This window comes from Humulus lupulus, chromosome 9 (assembly GCF_963169125.1).
Source record: "Humulus lupulus chromosome 9, drHumLupu1.1, whole genome shotgun sequence".
Lineage (NCBI taxonomy): Eukaryota > Viridiplantae > Streptophyta > Magnoliopsida > Rosales > Cannabaceae > Humulus > Humulus lupulus.
Window position 1 is genome coordinate 158,203,274 of NC_084801.1, and position 8,829 is coordinate 158,212,102.

Below are 8,829 nucleotides of genomic sequence, written 5' to 3' on the forward strand. Positions count from 1 at the left end.
ATGAATAAATCAAAATACAATATGATATATTAAATATCAAATATCCCTTAATTCTCCACTTATCCCGTGGAAATTGTCAAAAGCTTAGTCTTGGATACACATTCAATGGGTAAGTACATAGGGTGTTAATGTTGTGATGGGTGTTTTTTTTAACACTTATTATCATATTTCGAACATATTTGTTGCTATATTTGTGTTCTTTATTGATTTTTCTCTCATTTCAAAGGATCTAGTTTATTCTGCAAAAAAATTATGATTTGCTTGATGGACCTTGATAGGCCTCGCTAAGGCTCGATGGTGTTGTTAGGATTAAGGAAGAAAAAGGTCATTAATGGACCTCAATGACCTTTTTATATTTTGTTCCTTTTCTTACATGAATATGCCTCGCTACACCTCGATAGAACTCGATGGTGCTTTTGTATTTTCTTCCAATTTTAACACAATACACCTCACTAGACCTCGATAATACTCGATGGACCTCGATGACCCTTTTGTATTTTCTTTTTCATTTTTTACATGAATGCACCTCACTACACCTCGATGGACCTCAATTACCTTTTGTAATTTTTTTTTTTTTACATGAATACACCTTGCTACACATTGATGGACCTTGATTACCTTTTGTAATTTATTTTATTTTTTTACATGAATAAACATCAATGGCCTTTTGTATTTTATTTCATTTTTTACCTTTTATAATTTATTTTATTTCAAATAATTGGAATTCCTTGTGTTCATATAACGATTATAGCCTTAGGCGAACAATTGGTGGTGGAATGTAAATGTAGTATATGCGGTGGTAAAGGTCACAATACGAAATCATCTAAAGTTAGACTTTGCATTAGGTAACAATTTTATTCTCTTTGTATTTTAATGAAATTACTAGGTACATTCTAGTACATCAATTGCCATTTTATTTTAAAAAACTTAGCATTTTTCTCTATATATATGATTGTTCTTGATTAGCCTCGATTGACCTTGATAACCTCAATTGGACATGAGGTAATCAAATCCCATTGAGGTTTATCGAGGTTTGATAATACACATACTTTAAAAATTCAAATTACCATGATGCTAGCGAGGCTTGCCCTTCCCATCGAGGTTTGCGCTTTCCATCAAACCATGCTTCTCAAATTTATTTATAATCATCGTCAAAGGATTACTTTCTCTGCAGCTCACACGAGCAGGAAAATGCTCAGTAATCGAAACTAATAGGTCATGCATATGCAAAATAGCAAAGCAAATCAAACATGATTGAGAAAAAAAAACGAAAAATAAAAAATTCACAAATTAAAATTATAGAAATATATCAAAATCCATCGAGGCATATCGAGTTTTGGTGAGGTCACACACAAGGACAATCAAGGTGTAGTGAGGTGTATTCATTAAAAAAAAAAGATAAATATAAAAGGTAATCGAGGCCCATTGAGGTGAATGTTGGGAGAGAGTGAGATTACACCACCATAATAATAAGAATCTACACCCTATAACACTTGACAAAGTCTATGAAAAGATTGAGATAGAGATATGCAAACCCTAGTTGTAGAACAATACCCTTGTTCTTCTTGCATGCTTCAAAACCCTTTGTTAGAAGACCACTTGAACCTTTGATGGAGAGAATCAAACACAAGGCTTATACATGAGAAGCATCATTGTCCAAATTCTCTATTTTCTAGCCATTGATGGATGCTTGAGGCTTTCTATAGTAGGAAAGAGAATTAAGATTGAACAAGCCTTTAAATTCACAAAGATAAGCATTTTCTTTATAAATTTCTTGGAAAAAAATAATGATCTTGAGGGCTAGAAAGAGAGAGAGAGAGAGAGAGAGAGAGATTTGAAAGAGTGACAAAGTCTATCAAAACTCTATGAGAACCTTTTTATAGTGTAGGCGACGTCATTAAGTCCAACCAATAGGATTATAGCTTTTAAACACATTATTTGGAACTTAAAACACGAGCATGTATGGACACATTAGGCGACGCATCGCATGTCTATAGGCGATGGGTGATGCGTCGCTTGCTGTGCATCACCTCCAAGGAGGCAACGCAACGCCACTTAGGCAAGTCCAACTTCTCAAAAGTGACCTTAAACACCTCCAAATGCTCCCAAAATTTTAGATACCTCAATGTATCTCCTTGGACCCATTTTTAAATGCTTACAACATAAAGTCAATTTTTACATCTACACTATGTGAAACCATTTAGTGTTTTACACCTAGCTTGTGTAAGACCACTTAGACTTTATATTTTAACCAATCCTAACAATGCAGTCATGTAAAACTTGAAAGAAAATACAAAAGCACAATCAAGATCTATTTATTCATGTAAAAAAAGGAACAAAATACAAAAGTTCATCGAGGACCTTCTTCTTCCTTAATCCTAACAACGCCATTGAGGCTTGGTGAGGCCTATTGAGGTCTAATGAGGCAAATCATGACAGTTTTGCAGAAAAACACAGAAAGTTGCAGAAGAAACCAGATGCTTGGAAGTAAGAGAAAAATCAAGAAACAACACAACTATAACAACCGATTTGTTCAAAATGTGATAATAAGTATTAAAAAATCAATGCCCATCACAACATAAACACCCTATGTACTTACCCATTGATTTTTTACTCCAAGACTAAGCTTTGGATGGTTTCCATAGGCTGGGTGGAGAAAAAGGCAGGTTGCAAACTCGAGTTGGTGGGTTGCAAACTCGAGTTGGTGGGTGGAGGAGTCGTCAAGGTGAAGGAAATGTTGTGGGATGGAGGAAATGAATTTAGGGTTGAGAGAGAAAAGAGTGAAGTGAGATAGAGAAAGGAGAGTTATGATGAGGGAATTTTAGGAAATTTTGGAAACAATACCATGTTTTTGAAATAGGAAATGGAGAGAGGGTTTATTTTAATTATACACCACTTCATGCATATAATGGGAAATTTCTGTAACGACTCAACTATTTCTAAGACTTTGGACCATTAAAACTACTAGCCATAACTTCTATTTTGGGAAACATACATAAGAAATAACATAACTTTATTTAAAACCCCAAAATAAATATTGTGCAAAATACAAAGTAATATAAAATATAAAATACAGTATGGGTACCCATTGTTTAATACATAAAAACATAAACCATAAACTTTAATTGTTTAAAAACTAAGTGCATAATTACAAAAGAAACATAATTCAAAAGACTTAAAAATAATGTCATCCTCTATTGTTCACGCAGTCCGTTCAATCCATTTATCCTTAACACACAAGCCAAGCTGCCATGAATCTTTCCGGCTTCCATATTCATTTTCCTGCATCAAGCTAAAAATAAAGGAGTGAGCCTAATGCCCAGCTAGGAAAATCTACTAACACATAAATCATAAACATATATTATAAAAACATATATCATATAGGACTACAATATTAATGGCCATTAACTCATTAACATGGCATGTGATAAACCATCTAAGTCCTCTGTCTACTAATCGAGGTAGGTTAGATCACATGGCAGTATATGATAACCCATCTAGGTCATCTGTCTACTAATTGAGGTAGGGTAAATCATAACTCTAAACCATGAAAATGATAAAAATTCTTGGGGTTTGCTATCTAAGCAACTATAAGCCCCAAATGACTACAAGACATATTTATATATTTATATCATAGCATAAAACATATCATAACATAAACATATAAACACATAAAATCTATCCTATTTTCTTTACCAAAAACCGGGATATTTGAGAACAAGAACGGGATTGGAACACTCCTAAAAACCAATAGCAAAACCATGAGTATTTCTAAAGAATGAATATGAAAAGGGAACTAAACCATCCAAGTAGAAACTTACCGAAAAGAACCTTAAGTTTTAAGAAACTTAAATACCTAACCAAAAATCATAAACAAGAGTTAGGATCTAAAAAGAAAATAAAAGAAAACTAAAGAACTATGAAGAACTTGAACTTGAGGATAAGAATACCTTGGTTGAACTAGAACCTGATCTACACATCGATACTTAAATAACACTATATCTCACTTCCCAAGTGCTTATAAAATCTTAGAATGATAAAGTTTTTAACCCAAAATCCCAAGTGTTTCTCTCTATGATAACCTTAGCAACTTGGAGGCTCTGAACAATGCTTGACGAATGAAGAAAATGGCTGAGTACTAGGTCCTATTTATAGAGTTCAAGGAGTGAAACCAACCCCTTTTAATTTGAATAAATAAATTAATATAAAATAAAAAAGAATTGAATTTTCGTTCAACAGATGCCCAGAACTCGGTCAAAATTGTTCAAAGGCAATTCTAAGAGGTTAAGGGATGTTTTAGGCTTGGATTCCATGGAGTTCAAAAATGTAAGGGTGGGGCCGATATATCGCCCCCTATAGGTGATATATCGCCCCCACTATGTTCCTGAGCCTCCGTTCGATCGTTCGTGCAAAGTCGACGTGTTTTCCGTATCTTCCGTAGGCGATATATCGACTCCTATAGCTACGATATATCGGCATACGTTGATATATCAAACACATATTTTCACTTATTTAGCATATTTGAAATTGATTAAACAACTTGACTGAGTCTAAACGTGATTCTAGCAGGTGCTAGAAGGTTCTATAGCTTCTAGATTCTTCTTGTACTAAATTATTTACTTAAAATGCTTAAATCCTCCAATAAAGATGATTGAGACAAGTGTCATGCTCTTAAATTCTATCTAAACCTTAGGTTATAATGAATATATTTCTAAATTCAGCAATATTAATAAAACATTATGTTATAATTAATATTTCTAAACTATAGGTTAAACTTATAAAATCCATAAGTGTTGCTATGAGTTTCCAACTAAGTCTCGGCTTGAACCAAAATCCACGGAAACTAACATACTACAACTAATACTAACTACTACAACTACTGCTACTATCTAGCTAGCTAAGTAAATATTCTGGGACACTACAATTTCTCTTTTAACAAAACAATATTTTAAATACAAAATGTTGCACATAAATATAATAATATTTTAAACATTATTTATCAAATTTTAAACTTACTAAGTTTGATTAACAGAATACTGTTAAGATAAAAAATAATACATATTATTCAAAAAGTCAATATAACCAATTCATAAATATAATCTCAAATAACAATTTTTTTAATATGTCAAACTTAAACACAATTTAAATCTCCTTCCATTATTTTTTTTTATAATTTAATGCTCACTATATTATCTTGGTACTTAACAATCACATATTTTTATAGAATTTAATGTTTATTATATATATATTGATAAGGTCATTTTTATATTAATATTTGATAAGTTTTTTCATGCTTTGATGGTGTTATGATAGCATTTTTAGTAGTTTTAACTTAATTTCATGACTCTGCAATATATTTTCTACGTTGCATTTTATGATGATAAATCTGACATTTTGATGGCAAGTGTAGTTTATAAATCATAGGTTGAAAAAAAAGACTCACTGAGATGAGGTTAAAATGAAGTTTTAGGAGCATTCTAGGCTTTCGGGATTGAAATGTTGAAGTGGCGGCAGCGTACAAGCTATCTAAGGTTGAGAATTAAAGATAGGTCGCGGTCCATAAAATTCAGGCCACGATACTTTAATTGGAATTGACGTTTCAGTTTTTTCAGGCCGCTGCCTACTGTGAAGAAAAGTGGGTTGGGCTGCGGCCCAGTTTTTTCAGGCCGCGGCCTGCGTGACAAATTTCTGCACATATTTTGCTTTAGGTCGTGGCCTGCGACGTTGTTTTCAGATTTTTAATTGGAATTTAAAGGAGACTATAAAAGATTTATTAGGGTTAATTTGAGAGAAGTTTTTTATTACGGTTTTTGAGAGAAAAAGACTCAAAAAGGGCTGGAGAGAAGACTACAACACTACAACACTATTGTCTATCAATCTAGTTTCTTTTCTTCCCTTAATCTCTTTAATCTTAATTATAATTATGTTTGTGATTATGATTACTATTGTGGAGTAGGTTCTTTTTAGGTTAAGGGTTAATTCAAAACCCAAGACATGAATTCTTGATTGTTGATAATGAGTATTATTTTTTAATTTCTCTCAATATTAAATTGTTTCTATTTTTCCAATTGAATGTTATGAATTTTGTGATTTCTTGTTAGGTGGCCAACTAATTAAGGTTTTACATTATTCAATTGTCATCTTAGAATTACTACTCACCTAATAGTTTAGGATTCTAAGTGTAAGTGATAAATTGCAATTGATAGTGATGTCAAAAGAATTGTTGATTGTGATGAAAAATAGAACATAGGTTAAATGAATTATATGCTTCATTAATTTATTGCCTAAATTAACTTGTCTCCATAGGACTTAATGCTTTACCTAAGTTAAATAGATTGTATTCTTCATAGATTTATTGCTTAGCTAAAAGAGTTAATTATTGAGCGATTCGCCTTGATTACTTGTAATAGGGAGACTAGGATAATTGTCTGCTTCAGCGTTATCTGCGGGGTTAATAGTTTAATTGAGAAATTGGAATAATATTTATTATTAGTGATTGGGAATAATTGTTGAGGGTGGGGATTAACCTTTAACTGTTTCTTAATATCGTACTATCAATCTTTATTTTCTTTCTAGTTTATGTGATTTAATTTTGAGTTCAAAATATAAATCTCCATTTTAAGTCTTAGTACTAATTATTGAATAATAAAGTGAATGATAGTCCTCATGAGTTCGACCTGTACTTGCTATTATACTAAAAAAATTGGAAGTATTGAAAGAAAAATAATTGTTAAATTTGTTGTGGTATACGACGCACATCAAATTTTTGGCGCCGTTGCCGGGGACTATTGTTATTCTCTTTATTATTCAAAGTTATTTGTTTGCGACTAATTACTTTTTACTGTGGAATTTTCAAGTGTATATATCTGGTGAGGACGATACACAAGATCGACTACAAAAGATTAAAGATTATCTTGAGGCATTGTCCGTGTCACACTCTTTCAGCGTCATTATCAACGTGCAGAGTCTGCTAAAGAGCCATTACCGTCTGACAACGAATCTGATTCTGACGATTCAGTTCGATCCTATAGAACAATGGCCCAGCAAAGGACGTTGAAAGAGTTGGCAGTGCCAGATCTTGACCAACAACCGCTTTGTATCCAGTATCCACCTTTGGATGTTAACTTTGAGTTGAATTCGGGCCTCATCCACTTATTGCCTTCTTTCCATGGGCTGCTCGGTGAGGACCCGAATAAACATTTGAAGGAGTTTCATATTGTCTATTCTAGTATGAAACCTGTTGCAATGACTGAAGAACAAATTAACCTGCGAGCTTTTCCTTTCTCCCTGAAGGATGCAGCTAAAGAGTGGTTGTACCATCTTCCACCTGGTACTGTTGAAACCTTGAATGGCATGAAGATGATGTTCCTGGAACGATATTTTCCAGCATCTAAAGTTGGAAGCATAAGGAAAGAGATTTGTAGTATAAGACAATATACAGGGGAGTCTTTGTATGAATATTGTGAGAGATTTAAGCGGTTGTGTGCTAGTTGCTCTCATCATCAGATAAGTGAACAACTCCTCATCCAGTACTTTTATGAAGGATTACAATCACTGGATATGAGTATGATTGATGCAACAAGTGGGGGTGCACTAGTTGATAAGACTCCTGCTGCAGCTAGGAGCTTGATTTCTAATATGGTTGCTAACTCAAAATAGTTTGGCATTCGCCAAGATCCTACTCCGCCACCCAAATCAGCTAATGAAGTGAGCACCTTTAATGCTAATCAGCTTGGTCAAAAATTGTCCCAATTAACTGCAGTGGTACAACAACTTGCTTTTAGGCCAACAGGTGCGAACATGTGGAATCTATCAGGTTATGGGGCATGCTAATGATTCTCACCCTACTTTATTTGAGGGAGAAATTGAGGGTGTTAATGACGTAGGAAATTTCCTTGGTTAATTATGCCAGATGTACTATGAACCTTTTTCACAAACTTATAATCATGGCTAGCGTGATCATCCAAATCTTCGTTATGGGAATCAACAACAAGTTGCTCCACAGTCTACATCTATGAGACCACCTGGTTTCACTTTTCCACAGCGGTCTCAACATAATTTTGTACCCAGACCATCGCAAGCACCGCAAGCTGCTCCACCACCAAGTGCCAAACCTTCAACTGAAGATTTAATCAATGCAATTGCTACAAATATGCTTCAGTTTCAGCAAACTACCCAAGCGTCCACAAAAAGTTTGGAGAATCAGGTGGGACAACTAGCGGCATCATATAATAGGTTGGAAGCTCATCTTTCTAATAAATTTCCTTCACAACCTGAGAGGAATCCCAAGGAGAATGTAAGTGCGCTAACTTTGCAAAGTGGTATACAATATGAGCCACCTACACAACCTTCATCGCCAGCTCTAGTGCAAAAGCAAGTAGTAGACAACTCCATCCATGATGAACCATCAATGCAGAAAAAGTCACATAAACCAACTATGCTAACTATGTCCCTCGTCTGCCTTTTCCAAGCATATTGAAAAAGTTTAAGAAAGAGGAAGCTAACATGGAAATTCTTGAGAATTTTCGCAAAGTTGAGGTAAACATTCCATTACTTGATGCTATTAAACAAGTGCCACATTATGCTAAATTTTTGAAGGAGTTGTGCACGAATAAGAAGAAATTGAAGGGTGATGAAAAGATAAGTGTGGGGGAGAACATCTCTGTTGTTCTCCAAAAGAAGCTGCCACCAAAATGCAAGGATCCTAGAACCTTTACAATTCCTTGTATGATTGGGAATAAAAGGATTAAGTGGTGTATGGTAGATTTAGGAGCATCGATTAATGTCATGTCATATTCATCATATGCTTCTTTAAATCTTGGGCCACTA

General features: G+C 34.0%; 1 non-coding gene across 1 annotated transcript; it reads right to left on the minus strand.

Moving 5' to 3' along the window:
- Positions 1-7,401: 7,401 nt before the first annotated feature.
- On the minus strand, positions 7,402-7,508 carry LOC133802956 (small nucleolar RNA R71). The gene has a single exon (XR_009877698.1). It is a non-coding gene; the product is annotated as a small nucleolar RNA R71 (small nucleolar RNA).
- Between the last annotated feature and the right edge of the window lie 1,321 nt (positions 7,509-8,829).